General features: G+C 39.2%; 1 protein-coding gene across 1 annotated transcript in view; it reads right to left on the bottom strand.

Moving 5' to 3' along the window:
• The window catches only part of PFDN1 (prefoldin subunit 1), a 59,775-nt gene that overhangs the window by 32,705 nt on the left and 14,345 nt on the right, over positions 1-12,725 (bottom strand). The gene's annotated exons all lie outside the window — the stretch shown is intronic.

Genomic DNA, 12,725 nt, shown 5'->3' on the forward strand with positions numbered 1-12,725 from the left:
ACAAGTGGAAATTTTCAACTTTTTCCATTTTACATTCAGGCACATTACTTACAGTTGATGAGGGTGGAAATATGGGGAAACTTTAAAAGTTAATACTGAGGGGCTTCCCTGGTGGCGCAGTGGTTGAGAGTCCGCCTGCCAATGCAGGGGACACAGGTTCATGCCCTGGTCCGGGAAGATCCCACATGCCGCAGAGCGGCTAGGCCCGTGAGCCATGGCCACTGAGCCTGTGCATCCGGAGCCTGTGCTCCGCAACGGGAGAGGCCACAACCAGTGAGAGGCCCGTGTACCACAAAAAAAAAAAAAAGTTAATACTGAATCTGTTTTGTGACTTTAGGCTCATAATTCTTGCTGTGGGCAAAGGAAGAGCAAACTATTTTATAGCCTAAAGCAAGTAAATTAAAATATTTCCCTTCCACTGGAAGAAAGGGAAAATCTCAATTACTCAAATCTCTTTCAGGACTGTCCAACTGGGTTATTAACAGATTCCAAAAAAGAACAACAACGAAAAATACAATTAATTAAGCAGACTGTTTCTTCTCTTTGAACATAACTTAGAGTTTAGCAAAAAACTAAACATCATCTCATTACATGCATGATTTAACTAACAAAGTCTTTCGGCCATGGAAATAATTTTCAGAGTAAAATATACATTTTTAAATAGCACTGATTGCTGGCCAGTGAATAGTATTTTCAAATAATAGGTCATCAGACATTATCTTTATTAGTGTCTGGGAAATTTTCAAAGCTAAGATTAGAGGTCAAGTCATTACTTATGTGGTCTTTAAAAATAAAGTATCTGAACAGATACTAAATCCCTTGAGCAGAAAATAAAGTTACTAGAAAGCAAGAACACTCAACAACAAAAACATGTTTTTCCATGGCCACACACCCCTGAGGTATCTATATTGAACTGTGCCAACTTCAAAGGCCAGAGAGATGTCATCAAAGCTGGCCAATCTACAAGCCTGAGGACATCTCAGCCACGAGAGTTTTAAACAAGGATGAGTATGGAGTAAATTCAAATGTCTATCTCAAAGAATAATTACACAGACAAAATTCAAACCAAAAAAAATTACAGAAAATTTAGTTCTCAATTTTTAAAATGCCAAAGATACATTGTATGAGGATTGGAAAGAGCCCCCAGAAACATTTGGATTTCTGGAAAAAGTCTTTAGAAAACACCTTTTTCTAGTGTTAAAAGACAATGAATTCTCAGACATTATTTTGAAGATAAAGGATATATCATGATAATGTAATTATGAGTGGTACATGATAAATAAGTATTATGTACACTACTTCTCAAAGTAGAGACTCTCACAGACATCCTGCCTGATAGTTTATGGAAAGCCAAATGATAGACAAAGGATTCCACAGTTCAGAATGCCACAAAGGAAAACTAAAGCATGAAATGAAAAATTATTTTCATATAACAGATACGCACAAAACATGCTTATTAATACTCAGCATCATATAATCTACAATAGTCACTGCTTTGTATTGATAAAAGGCCTCTACATTGGAAATCAATGCCATGTGACCCTGCACTGTAAACTATCAAGGATATGTAGCCTGCTGTTTCATTTCCTCATTTATTTGTAATTATGCCATCTGAAAAACATAATTTATGATGGCTTTTGGTTTTCTTTATTTGAGAAACATCAGAAGCTGTGTTCTGAACTCTCCTGCAGGCTGATACATAACTTCTATTTTCTAATGATTCAGCATATATAAAAAGTGTTGTTCACCTGCAAAAACACAATCTAGGGTCAGTGGCAATGCTGTTTTTGGGTACACTTCCAAAGTATGGTAACCTGAACATAGATTATTCAGAAACAACAATGTGCTTATGATAATGCATTTTGTTTGGGTGGGAAATTTTTAGAATATGAAAACATATTCTAGTGGCATGTAAAGAATCTGCAAATTAAGTAGCACACAAAAGGCTAGATAAAAATGATCTTATCTTGCTCCTTTGCCTCACTCCGCTGGTGATGAAAACTACTTGCATGTGTGCCCAAAGAACATGCAAAAAAATTTTTTACTTCATAATTTTTTAGCAAAACAAACAAAAACCTAAATCCCTTAGTAAAGAAGCAATTAAAATTTATGCTACATCCATATTGCGAAAGGTTGAGTAAGACTTCTATTATTGGCATTATGCAGAGTAGACATCCAGAGCAATGAAAAAAAAAAAAAACTTTAACATTTTGCTGAGCAACCACAAATTAAAGATTTCACAGCGTGGAGAAAAGGGAACCCTCGAGTACTGTTCATGGGGATGTAAACTGGTGCAGCCACTATGGAAAACAGTACAGAAGTTCCTCAAAAAATTAAAAATAGGGCTTCACTGGTGGCACAGTGGTTGAGAGTCCGCCTGCCGATACAGGGGACGTGGGTTCATGGGCCGGTCCGGGAGGATCCCACATGCTGCGGAGCGGCTGGGCCCGTGGGCCATGGCCACTGAGCCTGCGCATCCGGAGCCTGTGCTCCGCGGTGGGAGAGGCCACAGCAGTGAGAGGTCCGCGTATGGCAAAAAAAAAAAAAAAAAATTAAAAATAGAACTACCATATGATCCAGCAATTCCACTCCTGGGTATTTATCCAAAGAAAATGAAAACACAAATTAGAAAAGATATATTCACCCATATGTTCATTGCACCATTATTTATAATAGCCGGGATATGGAAGCAACCTAAGTACCATCAACAGATAATGGATAAAGAAGATGTAAGATGTATATACATATATAAATACACACACACATATACATATATATGATGAAATATTACTCAACCATTTTTTTAAAAAGAATGAAATCTTCCCGTATGTGACAACATGAATGGAACCAGAGGGTGTTATACTAAGTGAAATTAGTCAAAGAAAGACAAATACTGTATAATTTCACTTATATGTGGAATCTAAAAAATAAATTAGGGACTTCCCTGGTGGCACAGTGGTTAAGAATCCACTTGCCAATGCAGGGGACATGGGTTTGATCCCTGGTCCAGGAAGATCCCACATGCCGTGTAGCAACTAAGCCCATGTGCCACAACTACTAAGTCTGCACTCTAGAGCCCATGCTCCACAACGAGAAGCCACCACAAAGAGAAGCCAACGCACTGCAATGAAGAGTAGCCCCCATTCACCACAACTAGAGAAAGCCTGCCAGCAGCAACAAAGACCCAACGCAGCCAAAAGTATATTTAAAAATTAAAAACAGGGCTTCCCTGGTGGCACAGTGGTTGAGAGTCCATCTGCCGATGCAGGGGACATGGGTTCGTGCCCCGGTACGGGAAGATTCCACATGCCGCGGAGCGGCTGGGCCCGTGAGCCATGGCCGCTGAGCCTGCGCATCCGGAGCCTGTGCTCCACAACGGGAGAGGGCACGACAGTGAGAGGCCCGCGTACCACAAAAAATAAATAAAAACAAAAACAAATTAATAAACGCAGCAAAAATGAAACAGTTATAGATACAGAGAGCAAACAGGTGATTGCCGGAGTGGAGGGGGGTAAGGAGAAGAAAGAAATAGGTGAGGGAGATTAAGAGGTACAGACTTCCAGTTGCAAAATAAATGAGTCAAGGGTATAAAATGTACAGTGTGGGGGATATATTCAATAACTATGTAATATCTTTGTATGGTGACAAATCGTAACTAGACTTACCTGGTGATCATTTTGAAATACATTTTGAAATACACTTCTATACATTTTGAAATGTACTAAAATACTGAATCACTATGTTATATAACAGAAAGTAACATAGCATTGTAGGTCAATTACACTTCAAACACAAACACACAAACCAACTCACAGAAAAAGAGATCAGATTTGTGGTTACCATAGGCAGGGGGTGAGGGAAGGGGAACTGGATAAAGGCAGTCAAAAGGTACAAACTTCCACTGAGACAAATAAGTACTAGGGATGTAATATAAAACATGGTAAATAAAATTACCACTGCTGTATGTTACATATGAAGCTATAGAGTAAATCCTAAGACTTCTCATCACAAGGAAAAAAATATTTTTTTCTATTCTTTAACTGTGTATCTATACGAGATGATGCATGTTCACTAAACTTATATGACAAACATTTCATAATGTATGCAAGTCAAATCATTATACTGTGCACCTTAAACCTACACAATGCTGTTTGTCAATTACATCTCAATAAAACTGGAAGAAAAAAAAAAAGATTCTACAGGGGCCAAAATGAAGTGAAATCAGAAATTGTGGAAGGTAAGAAAGCAATAAATTGGTTTTCACCATGAGAGATTCTGCTGAATCCTAGAGACCTTCAGTATCCAAACTGGCACAGACACAGGAGATAAAACCTAGGCAGCATCCAAAGTGATGTTATTAAGAGAATCCTCAATTAAAGGGTTCCACCTTCAGTCTAAGAGTGAAAACAACAACAACAACAACTTGTCTCTCAGTACGGTAAAATAAACTTGCCTGTCTATACCTTGGTAGTAAGTAAAATGAAAAAACAAAAATGTCCCCTAAGAATTTGTAACCATAAGGTGACTTCCTCATGGGTTCTGGTCCAAATTCACCCTATAAGGGAATTCCCTGGGGGTTCACTGATTAGGACTCCACACTTTCACTACCAATGGCATGAGTTCAATCCCTGGTTGGGGAACTAAGATACTGCAAGCCACACAGCACAGCCCAAAAAAAATAAAAATAATTTTTAAAATAAAAAATTAAAAATTCAACCTAGTTATGGTCTAGAAAATCTCAAGCACAGAATTTCATTTACAGTGTTACTAATTACATACATGGCAAAGGTGAAGTAAACCTGAAGATGGGTTAATAAAAATTAATCAAACTAAAACACAAAGAGAAAAAAAGGTGTAAAAACCAATAAAACAAACCAAACAAAAACAGGATACAGCAGGCAAGACATAAGAGACAATATTAAGTTGTCTAACACATGTGTAATTAGAGATCCAGAACAAGAAGAAAAAAAAATGGAGAAACATCTGAAGAGACAATGGACAAGAATTTTCTAAAACAAATGAAAAAAAGAAGCCAAATCACAGTTCCAAGACACTCAGAGAAACCCAGACAAAAATAAATACAACAAAACAAAACTAGATGTAACATAACCAAATTATTGAAAACTAAAACTAAAAAGAAAATCTTGAAGGCAGCCAGAAAATGACATACTGCATTAAGAGAAACAAGGATAAGAGTTACATCAAACTTCTTGTCACAAACTATGCAAGGAAGACAATGGAATGACATTTTCAAAATACTGACAGACAAAAGCTATTAACCAGCATTACATACACAGTGAACATATACTTCAAAAATGAAGGAGAAATTCAAACAAACAAAAGCTGAGAGAATGTATTCTAGCAAACATACATAAGAAATTTTAAAGGTAGCTGTTCTAGCAGAAGGAGTATGATAACATATGGAAACTTATAAAGAAATGAAAAGCACTGGAAATAATAAATTAAGATAAATATAAAAGGCATGTTTTTCTCATTGTTAATCATTTTAAAAGATAGTTGGGACTTCCCTGGTGGCACGGTGGTTAAGAATCTGCCTGCCAATGCAGGGGACACAGGTTCAATCCCGTCCAAGAAGATCACACATGCCACAAAGCAACTAAGCCCGTGTGCCACAACTATAGAGCCTGTATCCTCGAGCCCGCAAGCCACAATTACTGAGCGTGCGTGCCACAGCTACTGAGGCCCACACGCCTAGAGCCCTATGCTCCGCAACAAGAGAAGCCACCACAATGAGAAGCCCACGCACCACAACGAAGAGCAGCCCCCACTCACTAAAACTAGAGAAAGCCCATGCGTAGCAACAAAGACCCAACACAACCAAAAATTAATTAATTTTTTTAAAAAAGAAAGAAATACGGTCAAGAAGGTTTAAAAAAAAAAAAAGACACTGGCGGCAGTAGTTCTGGGGAGTACTCATTGGCGTGAGCCCTCCTGGAGGCTACCATTCTCTCACCAAGACCTGGCCCCATCCAACAACCTGGAGGCTCCAATGCTGGGATGCTTCAAGCCAAAAAACCAACATGGTGGAAACATAGCCCCACCCATCAGCAGAAAGGGAGCTTAAAGTCTCCCTAAGCATACAGGTGCCCAATAAACACACCCCATGACATGGCCCTGCCCACCAGAGGGACAAGACCCAGCTCCACCACCCAGTGGGCAGGAACCAGTACCTCTGACCAGAAAGACTGCACAAGCCTCTTAGACAGCCTGATCCACCAGGGAGCAGACAGCAGAAGCAAGAACTACAACCCTGCAGCCTGTGAAACAAACCACAATCACAGATAATTAAACAAAATGAAACAGAAGAATAGGTCCCAGATCGAGGAAAAGATAAAACCCCAGAAGAAAAACGAAGAATGGGAGATAGGCAATTTAACCAAAAAAGAATTCAGAGTAATGATAGTAAAGATGATCAAGGAACTCAGAAGAAAAAATGGTGGCACATAGAGAAGACACAAGAAATGTTTAACAAAGACCCATAAGAATTAAAAATGAACAAACAGATGAACAATACAATAACTGAAATGAAAAATACACTAGAAGAAATCAATAGCAAAGTAACTGAGGCTGAAGAATGGATAAGTGAGCTGGAAGACAGAACAGTGGAAATCACTGCCATGGAACAGAAAAAAGAAAGAAGAAAAAAAAATGAGGACAGTCTCAGAGACCTCTGGGACAACATTAAATGCACAACATTTGCATTATAGGGGTCCCGGAAGGAGAAGAGAGAGAGAAAGGACCTGAGAAAATATTTGAAAAGGTAACAGCTGAAAACTTCCCTAACATGGGAAAGGAAATGGTCACCCAAGTCCAGGAAGCACAGAGAGTCCCAGGCAGGATAAACCCAAGCAAGAACGTGCAGAGAGACATAGTGATCAAATTGACAAAAATTAAAGACAAAGAAAAATATATTAAAAGCAAAAAGGGAAAAACAACAAATAACGTACAAGGAAACTCCCATAACATTATCAGTTGATTTCTCAGCAGATACTCTGCAAGCCAGAAGGGAGTGGCACAATATATTTAAAGTGATGAAAGGGAAGAACCAACAACCAAGAATATTCTACCCAGCAAGGCTCTCATTCAGATTTGATGGAGAAATCAAGTTTTCCAGACAAGCAAAAGCTAATACAATTCAGCACCACCAGACCAGCTTTGCAACAAATGCTAAAGGAACTTCTCTAAGCAGAAAAGGCCACTACTAGACACAAGAAAACTGAGAATAAAAAAGCCACCGGTACAGGCAAACATAAAGCCAGGAAATCATCTACACACAAATATGACATCAAAACCAGCAATTGTGAGGACAGCACAAATGCAGAATATTGGAAATGCATTTGAAATTAAAAGACCAGTAACTAAAAACAATCTTGTTCATATATAGACTGTTGTATCAAAACCTCACGGTAACCACAAACCAAAAACCTACAATAGATATACACATAAAAAAGAAAAAGCAATCCAAACACAACATGAAAGATAGACATCAAACTACAAAAGAACAGAAGAGGAAGGGAAGAAAAAAGACCTACAGGGCTTCCCTGGTGACACAGTGGTTAAGAATCCGCCTGCCAATGCAGGGGACTCCGGTTCAAGCCCTGGTCCGGGAAGATCCCACATGCCATGGAGCAACTAAGCCCATGCACCACAACTACTGAGCCTGCGCTCTAGAGCCCACAAGCCACAACTACTGAAGCCCGTGTGCTTAGAGCCCGTGCTCTGCAACAAGAGAAGCCACCCAATGAGAAGCCCGCGCACTGCACCGAAGAGTAGCCCCTGCTCGCTGCAACTAGAGAAGAGCCCACGCACAGCAACAAAGACCCAACACGGCCAAAAATAAAAATACAATTTTTAAAAAAGACCTACAAAAAAATCCAAAACAATTAACAAATGGCAATAGAAACATACATATTGATAATTACCTTAAATGTAAATGGATTAAATATTCCAACCAAAAGACACAGACTGGCTGAATGGATACAAAAACAAGACCTGTACATATGCTATCTACAAGAGACCTGCTTCAGATCTAGGGACACATACAGACTGAAATTGAGAGGACGGAAAAAGGTACTCCATGCAAATGGAAACCAAAAGAAAGCTGGAGTAGCAATACTCATAGCAGACAAAATAGACGTTACAATAAAGACTGTAACAACAGACAAAGAAGGACACTACATAATGATCAAGGGATCAATCCAAGAAGAAGATATAACAATTATAAAATATATATGCACCCAACACAGGAGCACCCCAATATATAAGGCAAATGCTAACAGCCATAAAAGGAGAAATCAACAGTAACACAATAATAGTGGGGGATTTTAACACTCCACTCTCATCAATGGACAGATCATCCAGACAGAAAATCAATAAGGAAACACAGGCCTTAAATGACACATCAGACATTCCATCCGAGAGCAGCAGAATATACTTTCTTCTCAACTGCACATGGAACATTCTCCAGGATAGATCACATCTTAGGCCACAAATCAAGCCTCAGTAAATTTACAAAAATTGAAATCATATCAAGCATCTTTTCTGACCACAACACTATGAGATTAGAAATCAATTACAGGAAAAAAAAACTGTAAAAAACACAAACACATGGAGGCTAAACAATATGTTACTAAATAATCAATAGATCACTGAAGAAATCAAAGAGGAAATCAAAAAATACCTAGAGATAAATGACAACAAAAACACGTTGATCCAAAACCTACGGGATGCAGCAAAAGCAGGGCTAAGAGGGAAATGTTCAGCAATACAATCTTACCTCAGGAAACAAGAAAAATCTCAAACAAACAACCTAACCTTACACCTAAAGCAACCAGAGAAAGAAGAACAAACAAAACCCAAAGTTAATAGAAGGTAAGAAATCATAAAGATCAGAGCAGAAATAAATGAAATAGAAACAAAGAAAACAGAAGAAAAGATCAATCAAACTAAAATCTGGTTCTTTGAAAAGATAAACAAAATTGATAACCCTTTAGCCAGACTCATCAAGAAAAAAAGGGAGAGGGCTCAAATCAATAAAATTAGAAATGGTAAAGGAGAAGTTACAAGCACAGAAATACAAAAGATCATAAAAGACTACTACAAACAATTATTGAATATATGCCAAAAAATAGACAACTTGGAAGAAATGGACACACATTTTTAGAAAAGTACAACCTTCCAAGACTGAACCAGGAAGAAACAGAAAATATGAACAGACCAATCACAAGTACTGAAATTGAAACTGTGATTTAAAAACTCCCAACAAACAAAAGTCCAGGACCAGATGGCTTCACGGGGGAATTCTATCAAACATTTAGAGAAGAATTAACACCTATCCTTCTGAAACTATACCAAAAAATTGTAGAGGAAGGAACATTCCTAAGAATCTGAAAAAAAAATGAATATATGTATATGTATAACTGAATGACTTTGCTGTACACCTGAAACACAATACTGTAAATCAACTATACTCCCATAAAATTTTTAAAATAAATAAGTAAACTCAAAAGACATAGCAATAGAACTACCAAGACAAAGCACTCCGAGAAAAAAAAACAGGAAATAAAAAAGAAATGAGGACTTCCCTGGTGGCGCAGTGGTTAAGAATCCACCTGCCAATGCAGGGGACACGGGTTCAAGCCCTGGTCCAGGAATATCCCACATGCCGCAGAGCAACTAAGCCTGTGTGCCACAACTGCTGAGCCTGCACTCCAGAGCCCGCAAGACACAACTACTGAAGCCCTCACACCTAGAGCCTGTGCTCCACAAGGAGAGGCCACTGCAATGAGAAGCCCGCACACCGCAACAAAGAGTGGCCCCCGCTCACTGCAACTAGAGAAAGCCCACGCACAGCAACGAAGACCCAATGCAGCCAATAAATTAATTAATTAATTTTTTTTAAAAAAAGAAATGAGCTGGGACTTCCCTGGTGGTCCAGTGGTTAAGACTCTGCTTCCAATGCAGGGGATGTGGTTTCGATCTCTGGTTGGGGAACGAAGACCCACATGACATACGCAGCTTGGCCAAAAAATAAATTAATTAATTTAAAAAGGGACTTGCCTGGTGGCTCAGTGGTTAAGAATCCGCCTGCCAATGCAGGGGACACGGGATCAAACCCATGTCCGGAGATCCCACAGGCCACAAAGCAACTAAGCCCACACACGACAACTACTGAAGCCTGTGTGCCCCAGAGCCCACATGCCACAACTACCAAGCCCATGTGCTGCCACTACTGAAGCCCCTGCACCTAGAGCTCGTGCAGCGCACCAAGAGAAGCTAACGCAATGAGAAACCCATGCACTGCAATGAAGAGTAGCCCCTGCTCGCTGCAACTAGAGAAAGCCCATGCACAACAACAAAGACCCAACGTAGCCAGGAAAAAAAAAAAAAGAAATGAGCTATCAAGCCATGAAAGGACATGAAAAGACGTGGAGGAAACTTAAACGCATATTGTTAAGTGAAAGAAGCAAGTAATGAAAAATGCTCTTTTACTCTGTATGATTTCAAACATATGACATTCTAGAAAAGGCTGAACTATAGAGAAATAAAAAGATGAGGGGTTTGAGGAGGGAAGGATGAATATGTGGAGCATAGAGGATTTGGGAGACAGTGAAACTGTTCTGTATGATAAAGTAATGGTAGATACAAAACATACATTTGTCAAAACCCATAGAACTGTACAAAAAGTGAATCCTAATATAAACTACGGATCTTAGTTAACCGTAATGTATAAATATTCCTTCAATTGTAACAAATATACTACACAAATGCAAAATATAAAAAGAGGAAGAAACTGGGGAGGGGGAATGTGAGAGCTCTTTGTACTTTCTGCTCAATTTTCTTGTAAACCTAAAACTTATGCTCTAAAAAAGAAAGTCTACTAATTAAAGCAAACAAACAGGTTGGGGACATGTTAAAAGGGTACAGGAGACAACCTGAAACAAATCTATGGAACACAGCAATGTTCAAATATAAACTCTGAGTGATTCTGCTGCATCTTAGTACAATACTATTCATGTTCCCCTCATCAACTCCTATATTCATAAACCCTCCTTCCTCTTCTCTTCCAGTACCGATATTACAAGCATTATGCAGGCTCTAGGCTAAGCTATTTGTACCCGAAGTCCCTCTGAGAACTCATTTATTTTCAAGGCTTCAACCTGGCTAATGACTCTCAAAATATTATCAACCCCTATCACCTACACTATCATCTAATGGTCATTTCTACTTGTATGTTCCATGTCTCCTCAAATTCAATGTCCCAAATTAAACTCACTTTTTCTGCCCATACCAACATTCCCTACAGTTTTCCCATTTCAATTTCAGTCTCTATCAGTGATATCACCACTTGCCCACTTACCTAAGTCTCAAACCTGCAGCTATTCTGTGTCCCCATATTCCCAATTTATCTCTAAGGCTCATTACTTTCTTTCATACTCACCCTCTTTCCTCTCCATCCCACTTCTGCCACTTTACCTTCTGCCCTTATTACTACACTCCTGAATTACTTCAAGAGCTTCCTACCTGTACTCCCTGATTAAACTCCGTAATTCATCTTAAATATTTTACCCCGTTTTCATGTAACTAGCCCTGAACTGTTGGTCACTCCAATGATTGTTTTTGATGATTTTAGCAGACACTATTGGTTGGCTACCCAGTATCTGCTCCTCTTACTTTGTTGACAGAGCCCCAGTTTTGTTTGGGTAGCCTGCACTGTCAAGAGGCTCAGGGAGGTGAATCCTGTGGTAAATCTTGATTGGTCTTACCCATTCATGGCAGTTCCATCCCCCAAGATTTAAGCCAAGCATGTAGCTCAGTTCTTGTCATGAAATGTGAGAGGTGGTCCTTTTGAAGACTTCTGGGAAAGATTTCTTTGCTCCCACAGAAATGACACAAAACACATGATACTTTCTAACTCTGGATGTTGTCACATCTGAATGAAATCCTTGGAACTCCTGCAACCAATCTGAAGATGAAGCTGGCAAACACAGAGAGGAGTGCAGAGGCAAGAGTACTTGAAGTGGAATTAAAGCCCAATATACAGTCCCTGAGGAGGACTGATATGCACAGCATGGATAAATCGTGGAAGTACTATGCTTAATGAAAAAAGCCACAAAAGGAGTACATATGATAATGATTCTATTTATATATTCCATATAAAGTTCTAAAATAGACAAAATTATCTACAGTGACAAATCTGATTATCAGTTGCCTAGAACAGGATCTGGGGGAGTGGAGGACTGACTTGGAAAAAGCAATAAGGAACATTTTAGAGTGATGAAAATGTTCTATATCATGATTGGAGAGGTGGTTACATTTGTCAAAACTCATCCAACTCTACTCTTAGAATGAATGCATGTTACTATATATAAGTTATAGCTCAATAAAGCTGACTTAAGAAAGATACATAATTAGTACTATAGTAGGCCAATTGGTTATACGTGCCAGGAGAAAAGTAAAGTCAAAAAACAGAGCGTACAAGAGGCAAGTAGATGGGAGGTGGAAGTATGTATATACTACTTTTAAATAGGATGGTCATACCCAGCAATCCCATTACTGGGCATATAGCCAGAGAAAACCATAATTCAAAAAGACACATGTGGGCTTCCCTGGTGGCGCAGTGGTTGAGAGTCCACCTGCCGATGCAGGGGATGCAGGTTCGTGCCCCAGTCCGGGAAAATCCCACATGCCTCGGAGCGGCTGGG

This window comes from Phocoena phocoena, chromosome 3, assembly GCF_963924675.1.
Source record: "Phocoena phocoena chromosome 3, mPhoPho1.1, whole genome shotgun sequence".
NCBI lineage: Eukaryota > Metazoa > Chordata > Mammalia > Artiodactyla > Phocoenidae > Phocoena > Phocoena phocoena.